At 50.6% G+C, this 24,787-nt stretch overlaps 1 long non-coding RNA gene and 1 pseudogene across 2 annotated transcripts in view; one reads left to right on the top strand and one right to left on the bottom strand.

The window, feature by feature from the left end:
• Window positions 1–645: 645 nt before the first annotated feature.
• LOC122237767 lies at window positions 646–2,258 on the top strand (annotated as a pseudogene).
• A 2,791-nt stretch (window positions 2,259–5,049) lies between these two features.
• Window positions 5,050–24,787, bottom strand: part of LOC102950138 — a 28,289-nt gene continuing 8,551 nt past the window's right edge. The window contains exons 1-3 of one of the 2 annotated variants that reach the window (XR_006216444.1): window positions 20,766–20,853; window positions 13,042–13,098; window positions 5,050–8,311 (exon numbers count right to left, since the gene is read on the bottom strand). This is a non-coding gene — a long non-coding RNA (uncharacterized LOC102950138). Of the gene's footprint in view, window positions 8,312–13,041; window positions 13,099–20,765; window positions 20,854–24,787 lie in introns of those variants that run through there. The other variant, XR_006216445.1, reaches the window with a different exon arrangement.

Below are 24,787 nucleotides of genomic sequence, written 5' to 3'. Positions count from 1 at the left end.
GGCCACACCTTGATAGACAAATATGTTGATAAAAACCTTCATGATAGTTGTATATACGGACCATATGGAGAGAGTTCAGGAAGTTTAGAAGCACAGTGATGGACAGCAATCATCCCCAAATAATTTGCTGGTGCCACACACATTCTGGCTGGTGGGGAAGAAGTCCTCCTACATGACACCCGAGCTCAATTTGCAAAATGATCTTCCACATCCTAGGAAAAATAATATCCATCAGTGCTTGACTCACTTGATATTACTCTGAAAGCAAAGTGGACACTCAAAAAGGACTTCCACGGGGAAGTTGGAAACTCTCAAGTCAGTCTGTCCAGAAAGGGAGCAATGGAAATGGGGGAGGTGGAGAAAGTGCTGAAATGTGTGTCTATCCGTTGAGGGAGGCAGGGGAAGGAGACAGGCTGGGCTGAGTGGTCTCTCTGCAGAAGAGTGACCACACCCTAAAACCCTTAATCCCACCTCCAGCCTGTGGCTGATTGGATGACGTGTTCCTAGTCGCGTGGGTGGGGCGAGCAATAAAGGGGCTGGGGAGAGGGCCACAGCTATCATTCTGAGACAGGTCTCCTGAGAGAAGCATCGCTCTGCAACGTGAGGCTCCACATGGGAGATCCTATGAAAGCTCTTTCTGGAGACATGAGGGCTGTTTTGTCCTACTGCCAAGAAGAGTTTCAGTTCAACGTCTTTCCCAAACTCAAATCTTGCTGCTCAAATATAGGTGGTGCTGAAGTGCACAGGGGACCCACTCTACCTCAGAAGCCATCACCATCATCGCAGACACTCTGCAACCTGCCTAACGGTTGGGCTCCCATGTCAATAGGTCTGCCCCCCCCCCCCCCCCCCCCGCAAAGAAACCTGTGAGTTGGAGGAGACCTTCTGTGGTTGGGGCTGGACTGCAGAACCTGGGGAACACGTGCTATGCGAATGCGGCCCTGCAGGGTCTGACGTACACACCACCCCTCGCCGGCTACATGCTGTCCCAGGAGCACTCCCGAAGCTGTGGGAGGCAGCCATTCTGCGTGCTGTGTGCTCTGCAGGCTCACGTGACCCGGGCCCTCTGCCGCCCTGGAGATGTGATCCGGCCCCGCCAGAACTGCTGGCTGCCTTCCACACACACACAAGCAGGAAGATACCCATGAGTTTCTGATATTCACTCTGGATCCAATGCAGCAAGCGCGCTTGCGTGAGGACAAGACTTCAGGAGCCCCTCTGTCTGAGGACCTCACCCTCATCTGGCAAATCTTTGGAGGGTACTGGAGGTCTCAAATCCAGTGTCTCCACTGCCCTGGCGTTTCCAGCACTTTTGACCCTTACCTGGATGGCAGGGCAGCTCAGAGTGTGAGCCAAGCCTTGCTCCAGTTGGTGAAGCCTGAAAAGTTGGATGGTGAAAATGCCTATCATTGTAGTACTTGCCTAGACAAGGTACCTGCTTCCAAGACGTTAACTTTGTACACTTGCCCCAAGGACCTAATGCTGGTATTGAAATAATTCTCAGATTCCACAGGCAGCAAACTGGCTAAGGAAGTGCAATATCCTGTGCGCCTTGACCTGCGACAGTGCGTGTCTGAGCAGAAGGCGGGATTGATAATTTACCTGCTCTATGCCGCGCCGGTGCATCCGGGGAGGAAATGTCACAGCGGACATCACTTCTGTTACATCAAAGCTGGGAATGGCCAGTGGTACAAAATGGATGACACCAGTGATGTGACTTCTGCCCTGAGCCAACATGCCTACGTCTTCTTTGACACCCAGACGAGTGAATTGGAAAGAGACCATGGGAGTGAACCAGGCAGTGGGGAGACCACATCACTCCAGGGTGACCATGCAGAGATGGCTGTGGCCCAAGGGGGGGTGGGGGGGTGGCTCACACAGACCCCAGCATCAAAGTTCCAGAGGTGGAGGACCACGTGGAAGAGACACCAGTGCAACCAATCACGTTAGACCAGTGGAGAGTCTTCCAAGAAAGCCACCATCCCAAGTCTGAATTCAACCTCAGGAAAACAGAATTTGTTCTTCCCGCCCAGGCAGTCCTAATTCACCAGTCCAAATACAGAGAGGAGATGGAAAAGGATCATCCTGAACAAAACATCTACCGGCTCAACAACTTAGCCAGGGACATCCCACCTCAGAGGGCAACCAACATCGGCAAAGTCCCTTGTCTCACAGGCAGAGCCCGAGTTTCCAAGAGGAAGAACAAGAAGGGACAGAGGTCTTGGGAAGCAGTCCAGGGATCTGAGTGCAGGCTTTAATGCACACACCTGCACACATACACACTCAGCCACAAACATTCACTCACGGCCCCTTGTAGGACATTATGTGTGATCTGGACATGTGGAGGGGCCATCTATCTGGCTGTGTTCATGACATATGGCATTCAACTTGACCTGGAGAATACTGAGCTATAAGGCTGGCTGTCTATGATGATGTTATTGGAGAGTTTTAGGTTTGTTACTGGATATTTGGAGGATTTCTCTCCTCCGTCAGCACCAAGGAGCACTGGGGAGCTATCGGAGCCTGAAAGGGCCAGAGGAAGTGGCCAGTCGGGCATGAAGGGTGGAAACAAGGCTGAGCACCTGGAGTCCCTGTGAAAATGCCTGATACTCACGGTTCTATCATCCCATCCCTTACTCTCTGTTTATTTCTAAAGTACATCTGCCCAAAGATATTCACGTGTGGACGCTAGGTAAAGATGCGTTTGGAAATATCCAAACATGCACCAACAGAAGAAGGAGTTTGAAACAAACTCAGTGCTTCCACACAGAGAAATGGCAAACGACCAAGAAACTGGATGAACTACAGCTCCAACTGAAGGCAGACAGACTTTTCAGGAAGTTTTTGTGTCAAAGGGGAGGAACAGAAGTAAACAGCAATTGATTAATTGTGCAAAGTTTTTACTTGCATAAATAATATATATTCTGTAAAGTCTACACATGTCAACGTGAACATTGGCTAATTGCTTGGAAATGGTAAGCAGCAAATAAATGCTTGTTTTTCAGGAGATAAGTGGGTGAAGCCTTATTGGCTCGTGTTGATTAAACTAGGCTCCTTTAACAATCACCCTCCCATGAGCCTGCAGAGAAGATGGTGGAAAGGAACCTTCTCCCACCTGTAATCGCTCAGCCACCAAGCAGCTGTATCCTGTCCCGCAGAGTTTGCTACCATCCCCCATCTGACAATCTCCTACACATGGGAGGAGGCACGGGGATTTCCGGTCGGTTCCATTACAATCTCGGTCCTCAGTTGTACACCTCAGAAAAACAGTCCCAAATGGACACCTAGGCAGCGATGTGGTATTCAAGGTCAGGGTATGGATGGATGTTCTAAGTCATAATTATATTTCTTGGGAGAGAGAATGACTAAATATGTTGTTGAATGGGAAATTAGTGCATGATCCTTAAATTCCTCCTATGTGAGTGGGGCCACATAGGAGCAATCTGGTCATTTGACAAGGGCATTCATTGAAAGGTAAACACTTGCTTTGTTCAGTCTGTGTTAAACATAGAGATGTCACATTTATTAGAAACTAATGTCAGCAGTTGAACTTTGTACAGGAAATCCTATTTAATTCTAGATTCTCAAATATCATAGCTGACAAAGGTAAAAAGATACCCTTTTTTCTTTTACAATATATTGTAAAATTTTAAGTCCAAGTTAGTTAATAATTAGTGCAGTCTTGGTTTCGGGAGTAGAATTTAGTGATTCACTGGTTACATGTAACACCTAGTGCTAATCCCCACAAATGCCCTCCAGAAAGCTCATCATCCACTTACCCCATCCCCACACCCATTTTCCCTCTAGCAACCCTCTGTTTGTTCTCTATAGTTAAGAGCCTCCGGGGGCGCCTGGGTGGCTCAATCAGTTAAGCGTCTGACTTTGGCTCAGTTCATGATCTTGGGGTTCATGGGTTCGAGCCCCGCATAGGGCTCTGTGCTGGCAGCTCAGAGCCTGGAGCCTGCTCAGATTCTGTGTCTCCCCTCCTCTGCTCACGCTCTCTCTCTCTCTCTCAAAAATAAACATTAAAAATTAAAAAGAAAACACAAAAAGAGTCTCCGATGGCTTGCCTCCCTCTCTGATTTTATCTTACTTTATTTTTCTTTCCTTTGCCCTATGTTCTTCTGTTTTGTTTTTTATTTCACATATGAGTGATGCCGCTTCACTCTTTAATTAAAAGAGTTCAACTGGGCTAAATGGATGTTAGAGCCTGAATGACTTTAACCAATGAAATCCATTTTTACTTTTGATTTGACTCTTAATTGGGCAGAATCTTAGGTAAAATGCAAATAGTAGTGTATGTGCACCAGAGCCATAGAGGGAAAAGCCTCAGAAAACTAACCACTCTAGGTCAACCTGTGATTTTGGTATCCAACCTTCTCTTCCTGGATTGACATCTGCATCACACACACACACACACACACACACACACACACACACACACACACACTTTGAGCTGGATCTCATGATGGCATCCATAGGCATCCTTTGAGCTCCCAGGACGACTATGGCCAGCTCCTCCTGGCTGACCTTCTGCCATGTGTTCCACCCACACCCGAGGAAGTCCACACACCTGGCTTTGCAATTCACAGGGGAGGTCACAAGACAGAGTGTTGCACGGTGCTTTCTGACCAGAAGGGGGCGTCACTGGCCAGCACAGGCATTACATAGGCTTCCAGGAGGACCTGACATTGGACAGTTGCTCAGCCTGGCAGGTCTGAGTCTCTATGCCTTGCACTGCAGCCTGGGCATTCTCTGGGGCATAAAGGGTACCATGAACATTTACAGAAGGTCCGGTGGGCCCAGGATTCCCTCCTTGTGACTCTTAATTTTGGCCATGCTGGACTCTGGACTTTGAGCTAACGTAGAGAACACTGAGCTGCTCAGGCAGCTGGTGATATGTTTTCCCACTGTTACAGAAACTTTTCTTCCAAAACATAAATCCAATTCAGTCATGATATTAAATAATCAAAATGTTGACAATTAGCAAACTGAGGCTGCATATGGGAAAACCAGTAGGTGCCCTCACTTGAGAGGATGACGGGACAATTTCGGCAATAGGAACGCTGTTACTTGGCCTTGCCAAATCCAGCCAAACTAAACTTCTGGATTTCTCAGGGAAATCTTAATTCACAGATTCCACCCTTCAATTTATAAGGGTATTAATGAGGCTACAGAAAAAGCAGTATGTCTGTATTTTTACATGTTCATGTGAGCGCACACGCATCCCTAAAAACTATGCCTGAAAATAGCGAACATTTCATTGTTCGTGAGATTAAAATAAAATGATGTGTTTCCTAAAAAGTGCATCTTTGACATAGCTTTCAATCCGCAATTGAAACAAAATATTCAGAAGGAGAGAGCAAAAAACAGGTAAAAGAGTTAAACTACATTCTATTTTCAAAATTAATATAATCTGTCAAAGAATCCAGGATACAAACATGACAACCGTGAACTTAAAATATACTTAGAAAACTAAACAATTAAGGGATGTGATCCACATTTACCTCAAAGGCATCTGAATTTATATATCACTAACAAAGTATGGAAGAGGATGGTACAATATAAGTAAGAGGAAGACACTCCATAAGTAGACAATAGATACACGAGGAAGACAGGAGAGATAGATGATAGACACATAGACAGATAGAGATGACAGAGAAATAGGTGGCATAATGGTCCTTTTGAGGCAATTTGCCAGCCTGACAACCCACTTGGAAGATCCTGGGCTGGTCTGAGCTTTGGAGACTGTGGGGAAATAGGTTCCACTTACACAAACGCGTTAGAAAAAGGCTTAGAGCGGAAAGCTGCCACCACGGGGCGAAAACGCCCAAGGACAGCTGGAGAGATGGTGTAATGGAATCACAAAAAAAACTTTTATGTCACCTGCAGGAAATTACTTTCCATCTGGCGCCAATGTACCTTGATCACAAACACCACTCGCCCCCCGGACCCTTCCTTCTTACACACACAAGTTAACGATTACTGTCTGATTGTTTTCTCCACGTTCACGTGCGTGAGATCTTGTTTTCTTCACGTTCACCACGTGGGTGATAGCTTGTGAGCTCAATAAATACGGCGACGAAACGAAAGCCCTGTTAGGGGCTCTTGTCTCCTCCCGACATTAGCGTCTCTCGTATTCGATTCTGCATCCCCACTCTTGCCGGACAAGAGGGAACTCCAGACTCATAGTCTGCGACAGGAGACCAGGAGAACCTGGGGTGTCATTCCAGTATGAAGGCCGGCAGTCTCAAGACCCAGGAGGAACGGACATGTCAGTACCAAAGCATTCAGACAGGAGCAGGTGTCTAGTCCTGGGAGATGGGTCAGCTTTCTGCTCCAGAAAGGCCTCGAATTGACTGGCTGAGGTCACTACACTGAGGAGGGCAATCTGTTACCCCAGTCTAATTATGTCAGAGATTCAAATAATGTCGAAAACTTTCCATTAAAACCCAGCAATTTTATAAGAAAAGAGGAAAGCCTAATGGAAACCGTAATCCTTGAAAAACCATGTCCAAACTTGCTGTGTGCCAATGGATATTTTAAGAACAGCGAAACACGTGGTTTTTCCCTGGCCCCCACTGACCCCCCTGCTCCCCAGTATCAGCTCTGCTCTACTCTACTTGGGGAGAGGCCCTGAGAGTGAATGGTGCCACACTGGCCGGGTGGGAGGGGAGAGCCTGCCTGGGGGTGAGGTGCAGCCAGTTGAGGCATTAGGGGATTGGGAATGGGTGTGATGATGGGTGGGACAGGGAAGAGGATGGTGGGTGTAAGGGTGTGGCAGTGGCCTCGTGCCTGGGAGACTGAGTGAGGCCGGGCTGAGGCTGGAGGAAGCTGTGGGCGGGGCTGGAAGGCACCAGGCTGGGACTGGGCCGTGGCTTTAGGGACATGGACAGAGGCCACGGGAGCAGCCTCCTGGGGAAGATAGGCGAGGCAGATTCAAAAGTCCATACGACGTCCAATACACGCCAATCTTCAAGTAGGGAAACTACCCAGAGTGCCGACGGCATTGCAAATGGAGGCCCTCCACCTAGGCTAGTGGGGGCGGTTAATTGTTGGACAGCTCTGGAAGAAAGATGTTCGCATGGATTACAGTCAGGAATGCCCAGATGATAGGATTCCACCTTTCCACTGTGGACTGGCTCTTAAAGATCACAGAGACATCTGCCTGACACCGTCCATGGCTGATGGCAGGCCACAGGACATGGTGGAAATCACACCAATATGAAACAATGGGAGGAAAGGCTAAAAGGGAAAGTCCTAGTTGATGGCCAGGGATGGAAGGATGGATCCAAAACTAGGAGACTAGAAGACACAGAGCCCCACGGGTCAACGTGGGCACTGGCCGGAACAATGACTGGGTCACAAGACAAAGTGCCAAAGAAGCTAGTCCCAAGGGGGCACCTAGCATAGGATAACATTCCTCTGAATGTCCTAGCATAGTCAACATCTGAGAGACAGAAGGGGGAACATGGAGGGCAGGGTGTGTAGTGAAGGACACTGGAAATACGCCATGGTTTGACACATGGTTTCAAAATGAGAAGCCTGGACATGGAGGGTGCTGATGAGCTGACAACAGTGTGAATGTACATGATGCCAGGGGACCCCCACACTTCTGTGTAGGTAAACAAGGAAAACTAGGTTATGAATGAAACAGGCATACACAGACATGTCTCTTTTTCCTAGAGTAAATGAGCATTCTGAAAAGTCTATCTCCATATACACACTATTTAAAAATGCATGAGAACGCTAAAGCACAAGGATTAGTTCCTAGTGTCTACAAGTGAGGACCACAAAGCTGACTGGATTAAAGTGCCTGAAAGGTCACGTGACTTTGGGTCAGGGAGGGAGGGAAGTGTCCCTTACTGACCCTTCCTCGGGCACGCTGGACGCTGAGTCTCCTCCACTGGAGTCTGCCTGCTTCCCACCTGTCTGAGCCTCTACTGACAGACAGGAGGAGCACATGTGCGTTTCAGGCAGGTTTCTGGACAATGTGAGCCTCACATTTAGCCGTCACAGAAACAGGACAGTGAGGAAATTGATGCTGTGATGTGCGTTTACTCACCAGGTTAAGGACTCCTTAGTGCTGAACAGTATTCTGACAACAGAGAAGGATGAAAGGCATGGGCTCTAAATGTTCCTGATGACATGAGGCTCAAATTCCAAAGGAACGGAACCCCAGAGTCTGATTTGTGTGGAGTCATGAAGGAGCAGTGACAGCATCCAGCTCAGTTTCACTGTGGGGACTGAAAGCCTGAAGTATTAGCTCGTTTACTGGAAGTTAAGATCCTTGTGGGTTCAGAGTGGGGCCCTGAAAACATTAAGTAAAAAGAGTTCAGACCCTCAGTTGGGAAGCTTCCAATTGAGTAGAGGAGAACCTAGGTTTTTGGAAGTCAATTTGTACTTGAAAATGGCTTCCTCTTGTGTCAAATGGGAAATTCAGATGTTGTTTTTAATTTTCTTTCCCATTTATTTATTTCTGAGAGACAGAGAGAGACAGAGCACGAACAGGGGAGGGGCAGAGAAGAGAGAGACACACAGAATCCGAAGCAGGCTCCAGGCTCTGAGCTGCCCGCACACAGCCCTACACGGGGCTCAAACTCACAAACCTCGAGATCATGACCTGAGCCGAAGTCAGACGCTTAACTGACTGAGCCACTCAGGCGCCCCAGAAATTCATCATACTTCCTTTTCCACATTCAACTCTGTGTGCCACAGAGGGTGTTGCCATAGCATCGATTCTGGTGTCCGTCGGGGTTAGGACTTTGTGTGACTTTGCTTCCGGAGTACATTGTGACAGGCTTCATGGAAGTCTCCCCAACGAGTCGTTCAAGACCACCTCACTTGCCTTGCCTGAGGGTGCCCTCCTGGGGTTGGGTCCTCGGGAGAGTGTGCAGGACAGGCAGGAAGGAGAGGTCACACAGGGCGAGGACTCTGTTTGACCTGGTGGTTATGGCTCCCCCTCACGCCTCCTGGGAGAAGAAGGCACATGAAGGAGTCCTGTGTCTGTGTGAATGACTGTCCTTTTTCATTAGACTCAGGAAATCCAGAAATCCGTATCCGAGGGAAGGCTGACGTGAACCTCCAAGGAGGTGGGGCAGATGGCGGGTGGTCACTGTGGACCAATTCTCCTAAAGTTCTTTGTGCGATCCCATTTCTCCATTCATAATTAAACGATGGTGCCACTCAGGAATCTGGTGCTTGGCAAGTGCTTGGATTTCAGCATAAGAAACCTCAGGGAAGGACAGCATCTCCTACAACACACATGCTTCTCTTCATCTGCGTCTGGGGATGAGCTCCTCTCCAGTTGATTCTGCTGAGATCCCCTCCCAGGGGGAGAAGACGGGAAAACCCTGAAAACGCTTGTCCAACTCTGACACAGTGCCCAGTGCTTTCCTGCCCCTAGCACTTGTCACTCTCCCTCCAGCCCAAGGGTCTATGAAAATGCCACACCTTTTGTTTGGGGTTTCCTCAACAGTGAGACCAAGCCCACATTTGTGTTCACCCGATCCGTGATCTGTACAACATCCCAGGTGATGAGGAATAGAACGGGGTGGGGGGTGGGGGAGTCAGAACTTCTGCGGCTAAGGCTCTTGCTTGTGCCACCACAGTAAGTCATTATAGGCTTAACTCTTTCATTTTTGACTTGAGGCTTTGTCTGCTACTCTGACACCTGGCAACTCAGATGTCTCTCCCCAAGGTCAGCTCAGCTCCTGCCAGGAGAAACACATGAACTGTCCTGGGCCGTGGGGGTGAAGAGACGGTGAAATGAGTTCCATGATGGGACTGTGAAAAGGGATGAAGCATCACGTGGGCTGGCAGAGGGTGCAGGCACAGGGAACGCAGACTTTTGAGACTGTCAAGAACTGCTGGCAGAGGGATTAGAAAAACACCATGACGGACATGGGTCACGGGCACAGGGGTTGTGCCCTGAGGACATGGGCGTGGCGATACTGGAGAACAGATCTGGGCTGCGGGCACATGGGGTGGAGGCCCCGGAGGGCACACACGGCCGGCAGGCACAGGATTTGAGGAGACAAGAGGGAAGACGTAGGACTCAACTAAATCAGTGCTTAGGCGTCCATTTAGAGACTGACATGGACACGGCTGAATACAGGCAAGACTCAGATCCATCATGTCGGTTTCCTTCTCAGGAAGTAAGAAAAAAAAAAAATACAAACGCTGGAATAATACAGAAGTAAGAACATAATAAAGAGGATAAAATAATGACACAGAAAGAGACAATATGAAAATAAACAAGGGGGAAGTTGTTATGGTTAATAATAATATTCATAAACCGGTAGCAAACGTGCTAAGGAACAGAAATGGAGAGTAAACCAAACTACTGATACTAGGCAGTCCGGATATTCTCTACAGAGCCTACAGACATGGACAAGACCAGGACACATTCTGCCCATAACCAGCCCACTTCCCTGCAGGGTCCCTCTCATGGAGCACCGCTTCTTCCCAGGCCACAAGCCCAGGATCCCCACGTAAATGCGCAGTGAAAGGGCACACCCTTGCCAAGTTCCCCCATATCATGTTAAAATCTATCTACAACATGACTCTTTGATATACATACATACATACTGTGATGGATTCCCACAGTCAAGCTAATTAACACACAGACCACCAGTTGGAAATCCGAGGAGAACTTTTGACTTCCCCAAAACTGAGCTACTAATAGCCTAGTGTTGCCTGGAAGCCTTCCCGATAACATAATCGGTCAGTTATCACGTATTTGTAGGGTATGTGTGTTACACACTGTATTTTTACAACGAAGTAAGCTAGAGAAAAGAAATTGATATTGAGAAAACATAAGGAAAATATACTTACAACGTTTTACTGTATTGAAAAAAAGCCACGAATAAGTGGTCCCATGCAATTCAAACCTGCGTTGTTCAAGGGTCGACTGTGTGTGTGTACACACATACGTACACACATACATAGGTACATACACGTTTGCGTGTACGCGTGGGGTCTCCTCCCACAGCATCCAAACAGGCCTGTGTTTGTCTACGCAACCAAGAAGACATCTACCCTGGGCCCTATTCTCACAAGTCAGCTGCCGGGAAAGAAACCTGGTATGAGACCCATGCGTCCTACAGGGTCTCCCATCAAAAAACCTGAACTGAGCTTCACCTCACTTCAGGGACAAAAAAATAAGACAGGAAGTGGCTGTCACTGATGCCCTTCTGCCAGCATCCAAGCACTTTGGCCAGGATCCTGCCCTCATCGTCACGCTGACACACAACAGGCCTCAAGTTTGCTCCCGTGACGTTCCCCTGGCTGCCTCTAAACCACGTAGCCTGAGCCAGTCCTAACCCAACAGACACAAATCAGGTGTCATAATATGCCCTCAACACTGAACTCCCATCCTGCTGCATGTATACGGGGCCAGGACTCTAAGCTCAGCCTCGAGGCATCCGGCAAGAGATTTGACCAGATGCCCGTCCAGACGCGCCTTAAGCCCCCAAATAAAGTAAGACACATTCCATGCCAGATCACCCAGGAGAGCACTCAGAGACCTGATCTGGAGGCTGTCCAGACTCTCCAGTTTCTGTCCACTACAAATGGACTTGGACCAAAGCAACACCCCACATGACCAGGAAGACACCAGCCCAGGTCCTGATCACTGACCTCTGGCCTCCAGGCAACAAGGCCTCCCCTTGAATGCTGTCTATACCTGTACCGTGCCTCCTCCTCCTTCACCACCCAGCCATGTTCTTGGCCGTCCTCAGGATGGTCTTCACTGGATAAGACAACGGTTAATGGAGCTCCAGATTCAATGGCGGCTCTCATTCCATCCTCCTGGGAAGCAGGAGCCCTCAGTTTCTTGTTTGCAGACACTGTCCCTCTGTCCCCTCGAGGGTCCTCTGTGAAGACCTCTGGTCTCCTCTCTGAGAAGGACTGGGAGCGAGTGACTCGAGGGGACTGTGAGCGAGTTGACAGGAGGAAGATCTACGAACAGCTGTTTCTGGTTGTTCAGTGCTTCCTCAGCTGCGGTATGTGTGCAAATGGCGGGACACTGCAGATGATGCTTGGGGGACACACACACAGACACTGCATATTTAGTCACGTAAACTTAAACTGTATGTATGTAAACGGAACTTATTAAACTGGCATATAGATTATTTTTAAATTAATGAATTTTATTAAAAATGAGTCAAGTTGTGTGAGTAGGGTTTAAGCTGTAATGTAAAGAGAATACTATGAAATTCACCTGCATGGGGTCTGCAAATGATTAAATTTTGATACAGTCTGGGAAAAGGACCCATCTATATGGTGTGCATCTTTTCAGCAGTGTCCTCTCCAGAGACAAGAGTCTTTGACTCTGCTGAAGTGTTTCAGTGGAAACCATGGTGGGGAATACTCTACTGTCTGGTACATTTTGATTATTAAACACCATTGAAACTGTGTCTTTTAAAAGTTATTTCACTATCAACAAAATTCTTACAAATACGATACACTGTACAAGTATTTTAACTTTGAAGCATTGGAGATCATTTTGTAAATCATTTTCATTCTTCAAAGTTTATTTATCTGAGAATAAAAAGGAGCTTGGTAGGACCTGTGTCTTATTAAAAACACTAAACCTTAGGCACAATTCAGCCCCAATGCATCAAGATATGCATATAAACAATATCCCCAAGTGGATCTTATGTATATTAAATTGTGAAAAGCACTGTGTGCAAACCGACTGGCAGTTTTTCTCAAATTGCAAACAGTTGTTGGGTTTTAAAACTTTTTGTTCCCTAGGCACTGCCCTAAAGATACCAATCATTTGTTGTTGGTTTGTTTGTTGGTTTGTTTTGAGGCCTGGGCCTTGAGGTTTGAAGTCTCCACATGATGGTTACGGGCAGCAAAATTGGAGAACCACTGGAGTTGGTGGTGAAAATACTGCAGCACACGCATGCTGTCTATATTTTCTAACTTTGGAAAATCCCTAACGAGCATCAAGAAAAGTTGTATGGCTCTGGACGACAAGGATCTCCTTCTGAAGAGCAAGTAACTTCTCCTTCCTCCCTGTCTAGCACTTACCTCAAAGGTGCTTTGGTCTTTGGACGGGAATCTTGTCCATCGAGTGCAGGCTGCCTCCTGTAGAACAAGAAAACGTCCGTGAAAAACACGGGCAAAGGAAAGAAACCCAAGGCTGGACCAGCCCCAAATCCACTGTAACCCATGCAATGGTCCAGTCCCCACGTTGCTTGGGTCACGGGCTGTCTATTTTTCGTGCTAGACTGTGCTCTCGTCGTCTAAATCCTGCCTCATTACCGTTTCGCCGCTTTTCGCAAAAACAAAATAGCATGGCTCTTCATTTCGGGCAATAATGAAAGGGTCTGGAAAAGCACAGGAAATTCCTCTCCCTCCTGCAATCTTTTAAGGACCACTGGAGTTAAAGCATTTTAGGGTCTGGTTGGCTCAGTCGGTTAAGCGTCTGACTTCAGCTCAGGTCATGATCTCACCACTCATAGGTCCGAGCCCCGCATCCGACTCTGTGCTGACAGCTCAGAGCCTAGAGCCTGGAGCCTGCTTTGGATTCTGTGTCTCCCTCTCTCTCTCTCTGCCCCTCCCCCACTCACACTCTGCCTCTCTCTTTCTCAAAAATAAATAAACATTAAAAAAAAAACTTGAAGGGGCGCCTGGGTGGCTCAGTCGGTTAAGCGTCCGGCTTCGGCTCAGGTCATGATCTCACGGTTTGTGACTTCCAGCCGGGTGTCCGACTCTGTGCTGACAGCTCAGAGCCTGGAGCCTGCTTCCGATTCCGTGTCTCCCTCTCTCTCTGCCCCTCCCCCACTCATGCTCTGTCTCTCTCTGCCTCAGAAATGAATAAACATTGAAAAAATTTTAACAACAAAAAACAAAAAACAAAAAAACCTTGAAATGTTCATGTAAAAGAATAGACATCCATAACAACTATGCCTGAACTACTGAAAAGCTAATGTTTCCTTAGTTAACAACAGAGTGACTTATTTCCTGAAAAATACATACTTTCAATGTCTCCATACGAGACACACAATATTCAGAAATAGAGAAAAAATCATAAATATCTCATATATTTCAAATTATAATAATGCGAGCAAAGATATGAAAAGATTAAAATACTTTAGAACGGTTCAAGCAAATTGTGGAATGCCATCATCATTCCTCATTTAGAATTCACAAGTCACCTGTACAAGTTCTTTTTCAATACATTTTTTCTTTTTTTTAGTGTATTTTTGAGAGCGATAGAGCGAGCTATGTGTGTGCACACACAAGTGGGGCAGGGGGAGAGGGAGAAGGAGAGGAGGATGGGGAGAGACAGAGAATCTCAACCAGACTCCGCACTATCAGCACAGAGCTCCATGAGGGTATCCAACCCACAAACGGAGAGATCATGATTATCAGCTGAAATCAAGAGGCTGAAGCTTAACCAACTGAGCCACCCAAGCACCCCATCACCTGTACAAATTCTAAACAGGATAAAGCAAATGTAGAGAAGAAAGGAGTTCCAGGCCATGTAGGAGCCCCGGGCAGTGCCTCTGCCTCCTGCGTGGACATGGAGTCTGGTTCCACAGTCTCTCAGCCTGGGCTGCCGACGGGAGGGTTGTTGGGGGGGGGGGGGCGGGTGTGCTCACAAGCTGGCTTTTCCCACCCCCCCCCCCGCTCTACCTGCTCCATCCCCTCGCCCACTGGCTGTGGCCACCAATGTCCCCCTGTTCTACCCCTGGTGCCCCCGTGGCCCAGGCCACAACCGACAGCCCTTTACGCTCTTCCTGCTGGATGCCCCTGTCCACCGGGGTCCCGAGCCACCACAGACCCCCTGCTTCTCCTGCTCCACGTCCCCACCCACCAGGGTCCCCGGCCCCCACAGCCCCCCTTTCTCTCATCCGCTCGACGCCCCCGCCCTCCAGGGTCCCCGCCCCCACAGCCCCCCTTCTCTCATCCGCTTGACGCCCCCTCCCACCCGGGTCCCCGCCCCCACAGCCCCCCTTCTCTCGTCCACTCGACGCCCCACCCACCCGGGTCCCCGGTCCCCACAGCCCCCCTTCTCTCATCCGCTCGACGCCCCCGCCCTCCAGGGTCCCGACCCCCACAGCCCCCCTTCTCTCATCCGCTCGACGCCCCCTCCCACCCGGGTCCCACGGCCCCACAGCCCCCCTTCTCTCGTCCACTCGACGCCCCACCCACCCGGGTCCCCGGTCCCCACAGCCCCCCTTCTCTCATCCGCTCGACGCCCCCACCCACCCGGGTCCCCGGTCCCCACAGGCCCCCTTCTCTCATCCGCTCCACGCCCCCGCCCTCCAGGGTCCCCGGGCCCCACTGCCCCCCTTCTCTCATCCGCTTGACGCCCCCTCCCACCCGGGTCCCCGCCCCCACAGCCCCCCTTCTCTCATCCGCTCGACGCCCCCTCCCACCCGGGTCCCCGCCCCCACAGCCCCCCTTCTCTCATCCGCTCGACGCCCCCTCCCACCCGGGTCCCACGGCCCCACAGCCCCCCTTCTCTCGTCCGCTCGACGCCCCACCCACCCGGGTCCCCGGTCCCCACAGCCCCCCTTCTCTCATCCGCTCGACGCCCCCGCCCATCAGGGTCCCCGACCACCAAACCCAGCTGCTCTCAACCCACTCGCAGCAAACACTTAGAAAAGGCAGTTTGTGACATAAACCCTTTCCAAGCGGTTGAGAAAGAAACATCTCAGCCCTTAGTACGTGTCCTCCTGACTGCACGCTTTGGCTTGAAAGTAGCTGAAGTACTTCACGTGCAGAACAGAAGCGGCCCGGCACACCCGCGTGGACGCCCTGAGACTCCCCGCGCGGGACGGGACGGGACGGGACGGGACGGACCGGAAATGCCGCGCCCGGAGCGGAAGGAAGTGCCGAGACCGCACACACGGGCCCCGCCCCCTCAGCTCACCCAGACCCGCGACCCCGCGACCCCGCGACCCCGCGACCCCGCGACCCCGCGACCCCGCGACCCCGCGACCCCGCGACCCCGCGACCCCGCGACCCGGAGGCGCTCTCTGGCAAGACCGCACCTGCTCGCGAGTGTGAGCTTGTAGCCTCTGGCTGAGCTCCGCGCTTCGCGGCCCCATCCCGCCCGAGTCCTGGGCTGGGAGAGGCGAGGGTCCCGGATGCCTTGCCGCTGGTTATGCCTGCTAGGGTGTGTTTACGTTCCGGCCGGGAACACTCCCCTCGGGGGACTGTCTTGACTGTGTCCCTATGAACGCGGGGGTGGGGGCGGGACTGAGGGGACCGGGCGGGGGACGGGGTATGGAGGGGTGACCGTCCCTGTGAGTGTGGTGACGCGCGCTGGAAAGGGAGGATGGATGGGGGAGGGGGTGAGGAGGGGCGATGGGCCCCCGTGAACCTGAGGGCGGGGAAGCGGGCGGGGGCGGGGGTGAAGAGGGGGGACGGGTCCCTGTGCACATAGGGGTGGGCGCGCGCGGGGTCTGGGCCGGGGAGGGGGCGAAGAGGTGTGAAGGGTCCCTGTCAGCGCCGTGGTGTGCACGGGGAAGGGAGGATGGACGGCGTGGGGGTAATGAGGGGTGACAGGTTGCAGAGCATGCTGGTCCCCTGGTCTCGACAGCACACTTGGATAGCAAAGGACAGGTGAAGTGAGCAAGAAGCAGTGGGTTCGGTGAGAACAGAAGGAAAGGGCATTGGCGTAGTCACGGAGTGGGGACACTAGGAGAAGGGGAGACGGAAGGAAAGGAAGATAGGTGCCAACATCTTTACAGTTTTTTACCTTCCACATTTACTGTGTCATACTCAGGTATGAGGCGTCAACAGTTACCTGCTCTTTCTGGTGAAAATGTTCTTTGGAACTTAATTTTACAGTGTTTCAGTGTGCGTGTGTTAAGGATAGTGACTTTTATATTTTTAGCTTTATTTACTTTTGTGTGAGAGAGAGCGCTTTCGTGACCAAGGGACAGGCAGAGAGAGAGGGAGAGAGAGAATCTCAAGCAGGTTCCAGGCTCAGTGCAGAGCCCGAATTGAGGCTTCATCCCACGATGGGGAGATTGTGACCGGAGCTGAAATCAGGAGTTGGAAGCATAACTGACGCGGCCAGCCAGGTGCCCCTAGTTTTTATTTTTGTATAAACAGTCAAAATTCTGTTTAACCAGCTTGTATAATAAATTTCCTTCACGTGACCTAAGTAAGTTAAGGGGGGCTCCTGGGTGGCACAGTCATTTAAACATCCAAGTTTGGCTCAGGTCATGATCTTCCTGTTCCTGGGTTCCAGCCCTGTGTCATGCTCTGTGCTGAAAGTTCAGAGACTGGAACCTGCTTCAGATCTTGTGTCACTCTCTCTCTTTCTGCCCCACTCCTGCTCGCCTTGTGTCTATTATCTCTCAAAGATAAAAACATTTAAAAATTTGAATTCAAATTTGTTGACATACAATGTAGTCTTGGCTTCAGGACTATAATCCAATGACTAATCTCTTACATATAACATCCACTGCTCATCCCAAGAAGTGCCCTCTTTAATGCCCATCAACCATTTAGGTCATCCCTCCACCCACCTTCACTCCAGCAACCCTCTGTGTTTTAGAGTCTATGATGTTTTGCCTGCCTTTCTTTGTATCTTATTTTTCCTGCCCTTCCCCTATGTTCATCTGTTTTGTTTTTTAAATTCCACATATGAGTGAAATCTTATTTATCTTTTCTTAAAATTTTTTTTTTTCAACGTTTTTTATTTTTTATTTTTGGGACAGAGAGAGGCAGAGCATGAACGGGGGAGGGGCAGAGAGAGAGGGAGACACAGAATCGGAAACAGGCTCCAGGCTCCGAGCCGTCAGCCCAGAGCCTGACGCGGGGCTCGAACTCACGGACCGCGAGATCGTGACCTGGCTGAAGTCGGACGCTCAACCGACTGCGCCACCCAGGCGCCCCTCTTATTTATCTTTTCTGAATGACTTATTTTCCTTAGCATAATACATTCTGCCTCCATCCACATTGTTCCAAATGGCAAGATTTTATCCTTTTAGATTGCTGAGCAGTATTCCACTGTGTATATCTACCACGTCTTCTTTATCCATTCACCAATGCAGGAAAGAGCCCAAATGTCCATAGGAGCCTATAACTGGTGCAGCATTATTCAGCATGGAACATGGAAAGTCATCATACCATTTCCAAAGGAGGAATGAAGCTGCACAATGGGGATGCTGAGGCCAAACATAAGCTTGGCCCACTCCATAGGCTGGCACTTGAACCTAAAGACTAAGCCTGACCTGCACCCTAACATGCACCCTCAACTCAGCCCTCTGAGACCTCTGAGCTGCTGCAATTTCAGCGCCTGGCACCTCTTGGGACCTAACTGTAACCCTACCCAGGGCTCTGGACTTAAGGCAGCCCACCATTGAGGTCTGAGGAAAGAATGGATTTGGGGCCAAAAACCAGTGTTTTTCAGCATGGACGCCCGAATTTCTCCATGACATTTCCATGGCCAGGATGGAGGTGCAGGAGGGGATTCTGAGCTGCAACCTAACGCTCTCCCACACAGTCTTCTGGCTCCTGAACCCAAACTCTAAGCGTGAATTGCTGCCTACCCTGCACCCTCCACCCAACCCTCCAGGGAGATCACTGCACTGCCAGTGACTCTGCCCCTGACACCTCTGGGGATCTAACCCTAACCCTAGCTCAGGCTCTTTCTCGAAGGGGGCCCACATCCTATGACAGGGGAAAAATCTTTGGGACCTATGAGCGGTGCACAATTATTCAGCAAGGAACCCAGGAGTCGGCCATGACATTTCCAGGGTAAGAATGGAGCTGCTGAAGGGGATCCAGGACCAAAATCGAAGCCTGGAACATACCAGCCACCCCCTCGCCACACATCCTAAGGGTGTCCTACACCCTAACAGGCGCCCTCAACTCAGGCCTCCAGGGACATCACTGAACTGGTGTTACTTCATGCCCTGGCACCTCCAGGGACCTAACCCTAATCCTAGCCCAGGGCTTTCCTCACATGGCCCACCTGCTAGGTCTGAGGAAAGAACACAGCTGGGGCCCATGACTGGCACAGGATTAATCTGCAAGGAACCCAGACACGATAACATTTCCAAGGCAGGGATGGAAGCCTGGCCCACACGATTGGCTGGCCCAATAAGCCAAAGCCTAAGACTGACCCACACCATAACACACACCCTCAATTCAGTCCTCCAGGACTGTGCTGTTAGTGGTTCAGCCCTTGGTGCCTCTCAGAACCTAACCCGAACCTTAGCCTGGATTCTGGCCCTACGGGGGGCCCACTATTGAGGTCTGGGAAAGAATGGATTTGGGACCAATGACCAACACAGAATATGTCAGCATGGAAGCCAGAATTTCACCATGACATTTCCATGGCCAGGATGGTGCTGCAGGAGGGGATCCTGCGACCTTGCCTAACCCTGGCCCACACCATCTTTTGGCTCCTGAATCCAAACCCTAAGCCTGACCCACACTTGAACATGTGCCCTTCACTCAGCCCTCCCGGGAGATCACTGCACTGTTGGTGGTTCTGCCCCTGGCACTTACTTGTTGCCAAACCTACCCCTACCCATGGCTCTGGTTCGAAGGGGACCCACCTAGGTCTGAGAAAAGAACAGACCACCAGGGGCCCATGCAGGGTGCCAAAATATTTAGTGAGAAACCCGGAATTGACCATGATATTTAGAGGGCATGAACGGAGCTTCAGAAGTGGATCCAGGACCCAAACCTCAGCCTGGAACACGCAATCAGCTGTCCACTGCATCCAAACCCTATGCCTGTCCCGCATCCTAACAGTTGCCCTCAATTCAGTCCTCCAGGGAGACCATTGCACTAGTGATCATGGTTCAGCCCCTGAAACCTCCTGGGACCCAACCCTAACCCTAGCCACAGCTTTTTCCCTATGGGGGCCTAATTCCTAGGTCTGAGAACAGAACAGATTTGGAGCCTATAAGTGGTACAGGATTATTCACCATGGAATTTGGAAAATCGCCATGCCATTTGCAAAGCAGGGATGGAGCTGAACAAGGTGGGAATCCTGAGGTCCAACCTAAGCTTAGCCTACACCATAGGCTGGGCCTTGAACCCAAAGACTTAAGCCTGACCCGCACCCTAACATGCGCCCTACTGCAGCCCTCGGGGGAGACCACTGCATGGCTGGGGGTTCATCCCTGGGTGCCTCCTGGGACCTAACCCGTAACACTAAGCCCAACCCTAAACCCTAACCCTCCTTAGAGGAATTTCCCCATAACTGTGTACCCTCCCCCCATCTCATATGGACCCACTCTCCAAAGAGTGATCTCATACCTGTGTCCCCTTTCGTCATTGCAGGTGTACCCTTCACCCAGAGTGATGTCCTCATAACTGTGCCCCTTCCCCTCCACTCCCTCAACCCAGTGACTCATACCTGTCACATCCCCTCATCTCAGGTGGACCTCCCTCCATAGAGAGATGTACTCATACCTATCTATGTCCTTTACACTCGTCTAAGGTGGATCCTCCCTCTGCAGTGTGATGTCCTCAAACCTGCATCCCCTTCCCTCATCTCAGTGGACCCTCCCTCCATAGAGTGATTTCCTCATACCTGCTTCCACACCCCTCATCTCAGTAGCCTGTCTCTTTAGTGATGTCCTCATACCTGTGTCCCCTCCCCTCCTCTCCCTGCACACAGTGACTCCTCATATAAGTGTCACCTCACCTCCACAGGGTGACTTCCTCATACCTTTTTCTCCTCCCCTCCCCAAAGCTCCCTCCACACAGTGACTCCTGTGTCCCCACTCTTTATCTCAGGTAGACACCCCAGAGTGTTGTCCTCATACTTGCATCCACTCCTTTCATCTCAGGTGGCATCCCTCCAAACAGTGACATCCTCATAACTGCTTCCCTTCCCCTCAATTCAGGTGGACCCCTTTTCCATAGACTGATGTCCTCATACCTACATACCCCAACTTCACCTCATATGGACCCACCCTCCATTGAATGATGTCCTCCTATCTGTGTCCCCTCGTCTCAGGTGAACACACCCTCCATAGTGTGATGTCCTCATACCAGCGTGCCCTCTGCTAATCTCAGGTGGACCCTCACTTGATAGACTGTATTCTCATACCTGCATCCCCTTCTCTCCCCTCTGCTCCCTCCACACAGTGACTTTCCATACCTGTCCCCTCTCCTCATCTCAGGTGGACCCTACCTCCACTGAGGGATATCCTCATACCTTCTTTCCCTCCACTCCATTCAGGTGGATCTGCCCTCCATAGAGTGACTACTCATACCTGTGTCCCCTGACCTCATCTCAGGTGGACTCTTGTTCCATAGAGTGATGTACTCATACATGAGACCCTTCCTCTCTGAAGTGGACCTCCCTCCATAGAGTGATGTCCTCATACTTGCGTCCTCTCCCCTCATCTCAGGTGAACCTCTCAAGAGGGATGTTCTGGGATGCCTGGGTGGCTCAGTTAAGTACGTGACTTAGGTCATGATCTCGCAGTTCATGGGTTCAAACTCTACATTGGGCTCTGTGCTAACAACTCAGAGCCTAAAGCCTACTTTGGATTCTGTCTCCCTCTCTCTTTGCCTCTCCCCTGCTTACACTCTGTCTCTCTCAAAAATTAAACATTTTTTTTTAATTTTAAAAAATAGAGTGATGTCCTCCACATGGGTCTACTCCCCTAATCTCAGGTGAACCGTTCCACCACACGGTGAGTGTGCATCCCTTCACCACATCTCAGGTGGACCATTGCTCCATTTAGTGACTCCTCATACCTACATCCCTTCCCCTCACCTCAGGTCGACCCTCCCTCCATAGAGTGATGTTCTCCTATCTGCATCTCTTCCTCTAATCTCAGGTGGGCCCTCCCACCTTAGAGTGGAGTCCTCCTACCTGTGTCCCCTCCTCTCAATGCAGGTGGGCCCTTTGTCCATACAGTGATGTCCTCACACCTGGGTCCCCTCCCTTCACCTCGAGTGCACCCTACATCCATTAAGTGATGTCATCATAACTGCGTCCCTTCTCCTCATTGCCAGTAGACCCTCCCTCCATAAAGTGATATTTTCACACTGGCCTCCCCTCCCCTTATCTCAGATCATGCTCCCTCCACAGGGTGATGTCCTCATACTTGCATAACTTCCCTTTATCTCAGGTGTACATACACTGATGTCCTTATAACTGCATCTTCTCCCCTCAAGTGGACCCTCCATCCATATAGTGATGTCCTTGTACCTGCCTCCTCTCCCCTCATCGCAGGTGGACCCTCCCTCCATTGAGTGAATTCCTCATACCTAAGTCCCCTCCACTCAGCTCCATTCATAGTGTGACTCCTCATAACTGCCTCATCTCCCCTACATCTCTATAGAGGTGTACCATCCTCTATAGTGTTCTGTGCTCATACCTGCCTTCGTTCCCCTAATCATTGGTGAATCCTCCCTCCATAGAGTAATGTCCTTATGCCTGGGTCAACACCGCTAATCTCTGTCGACAACCCCTTCATACAGCGATGTCCTCATACCTCTGCGTACCTTCTTCTCAGGTGGACCCCCCTCCATAGAGTGATGTCCTCATAACTGCATCCCTTCCCCTCATCTCAGGTGGACCTTTCCTCCAGAGTGATGCCCTCACACTTGCGTCTCCACCTCATCACAGGTGGATGTTCCCTCCATAGAGTGATGTCCTCATACCTGTGTCCCCTCCCCTCATCTCAGGTGGACCTTCTACCATAGAGTGATATCCTCATATATTCATCACTTCCCCTCATTTCAGATGTCCATAGATTGATACCCTCTTACCTTCATCCCCTCCCCTCATCTCAGGTGGACCTTCCCTCCATAGAGTGATGTTCTCATACCTGCGTCCCTTCTCCTCATCTCCTGGTACCCTCCCTCCCAGTACCCAGTGATGTCTTTATACCACCCTAAATTACCCTCCACCTTATTGTGGACACTCCCTCCCCTGACATTGTAATTCTTCATACCTGCATCCTCCCCCCTCATCAGGTGGACCCTCTCTTCCTTCCCTGCACACAGTGACATCCTGATTCCTCTCTTCTTCTCATGGACACTCCCTCCAACAGTGTCCCTGTGTGTTCTTCCACCCACACCCACCTTTCTTACACCTGGTACCTCCACAGGCCTAGAAGCTCCAGGTAGTACTTGCATCTGCCCTAGAGTTTTGGGATGCTCGATCTCTTACAGCTGTTGGGCTGTGAGCCTACCTATGCAGGTGTCCTGGCTCACTCACCAGCGCTTTCAGCAGCTTCATGGCCACAAGCAGTACATGGCTGTGACCACAGGGCTGGACACCAGTGCTCACAGGGAATCTCCCTTGGAGTGGTCATTCAAGGCAGGAGACATAGGGTGACTAGTGGCTGAAAATGGGCTAAGGCGCTAGGGCCTACAAGAGCTGACATGTGTCACGTCACTTCCAAGTCACAACTGTGCACAGTGAGATCACCTAATCAATTATCCAACATCTGAGAACACATCTCAGCATCTGGACAGCATTGTGCATGCCCCAGGGCCTTCCCAGCTGTGAAATCACTCCAGTAAACCACAGCTGGCACTTATCAATGAGGTGGAAAATGACCTCAGAGGGCACACGGGGCCTGGATGACATGTGATCCCACATCCACACTGGTGTGACCGCAACTCTCCCAGACCTGGGGACACTCATCCATATTCCACGTGGGGAAGTCCAAACCTCCTAGACCTTGCACCTGGGGTCATCCCTCTACACTGACATGGGGGAACCTGAAATCTCCCAGAACTTGAGCCTGGGTGGTCACATGTCCACACTCACCAGGGTGAATACTCCTCTCATAGTGCCTGCACCTGGGGTCATCCAGCCATACTTACTCACAGGACCTGCAATCCTCCTTAAGCTTGAGCTGGGGTGGTCACACATCCAAACTCACCAGAGTGACCCTATCTCTCCCAGATTCTGCACCGGGGGTCACTCATCCATATTGACACAGGGTGACCCCCTAATCTCCCAGGCCCTGCAACTGGGTTCACACATCCATACTGACACAAGGGAACCACCAAATCTCACAGACATGGCAACTAGGGTCTCTCTTCATATTGATACAGGGGACCCCCAGATCTTTCAGACACTGAGATGGGGTGGTTACTCATCCACACTCGCCACAGTGACCCCACCTCTCCCAGACACTGGATAGGGTCATTCATCCATACTGACAAAGAGGAACCCTGAGATCTCCCAGACCCTGAGTGGTGGTGGTCACATGTTCACACTCATCAGGCTGACCCCACCCCTCCCAGAACCTTCACCTGGCATCACTCATCTATAATGACAAGGGGGGGCCCCAAAATCTCCCAGAGTCTAGGAGGTTGTCAAACACCTATACTGACAAAGGGTGACCCCAAAATCTCCCAGTCCCTGAGCTGTGGTCCTCACAGGTCCACACTCACCAGGGTGACCCAACCTCTTCCCGACCCTCGTATGAAGTCACACAACACTACTAACACAGGGAACTCCAAATCTCTGAGCACCTGCCTGTGTGGTCACTCATCCATACTGATACAGGGGAGCCCAAATCCCAAAACTTGCACCTGGAGTCCCTCATCCATATTGACACAGAGGGACCCCCAAATCTCCCATATCCTTAACCTGGGTCACTCATCCATAATGACAAATGGGGCCACCCAAATCTCCCAGAATAGAACTGAGGTGGTCACACATCCACACTCACCAGGGTGACCCACCTCTCCCAGAGCCTTCACCTGGAGTCCCTCATCCATACTGACACAAGAGGACCCCCAAATCTCCTAGACCTCGAGCAGGGTGGTCACATGTCCACATACACCAGGGTGACCCCACATCTCCCAG

The sequence above is a fragment of the Panthera tigris genome, chromosome B1, assembly GCF_018350195.1.
Source record: "Panthera tigris isolate Pti1 chromosome B1, P.tigris_Pti1_mat1.1, whole genome shotgun sequence".
Taxonomy (NCBI): Eukaryota; Metazoa; Chordata; class Mammalia; order Carnivora; family Felidae; genus Panthera; species Panthera tigris.
This window is presented reverse-complemented; position numbering and strand designations above follow the sequence as displayed.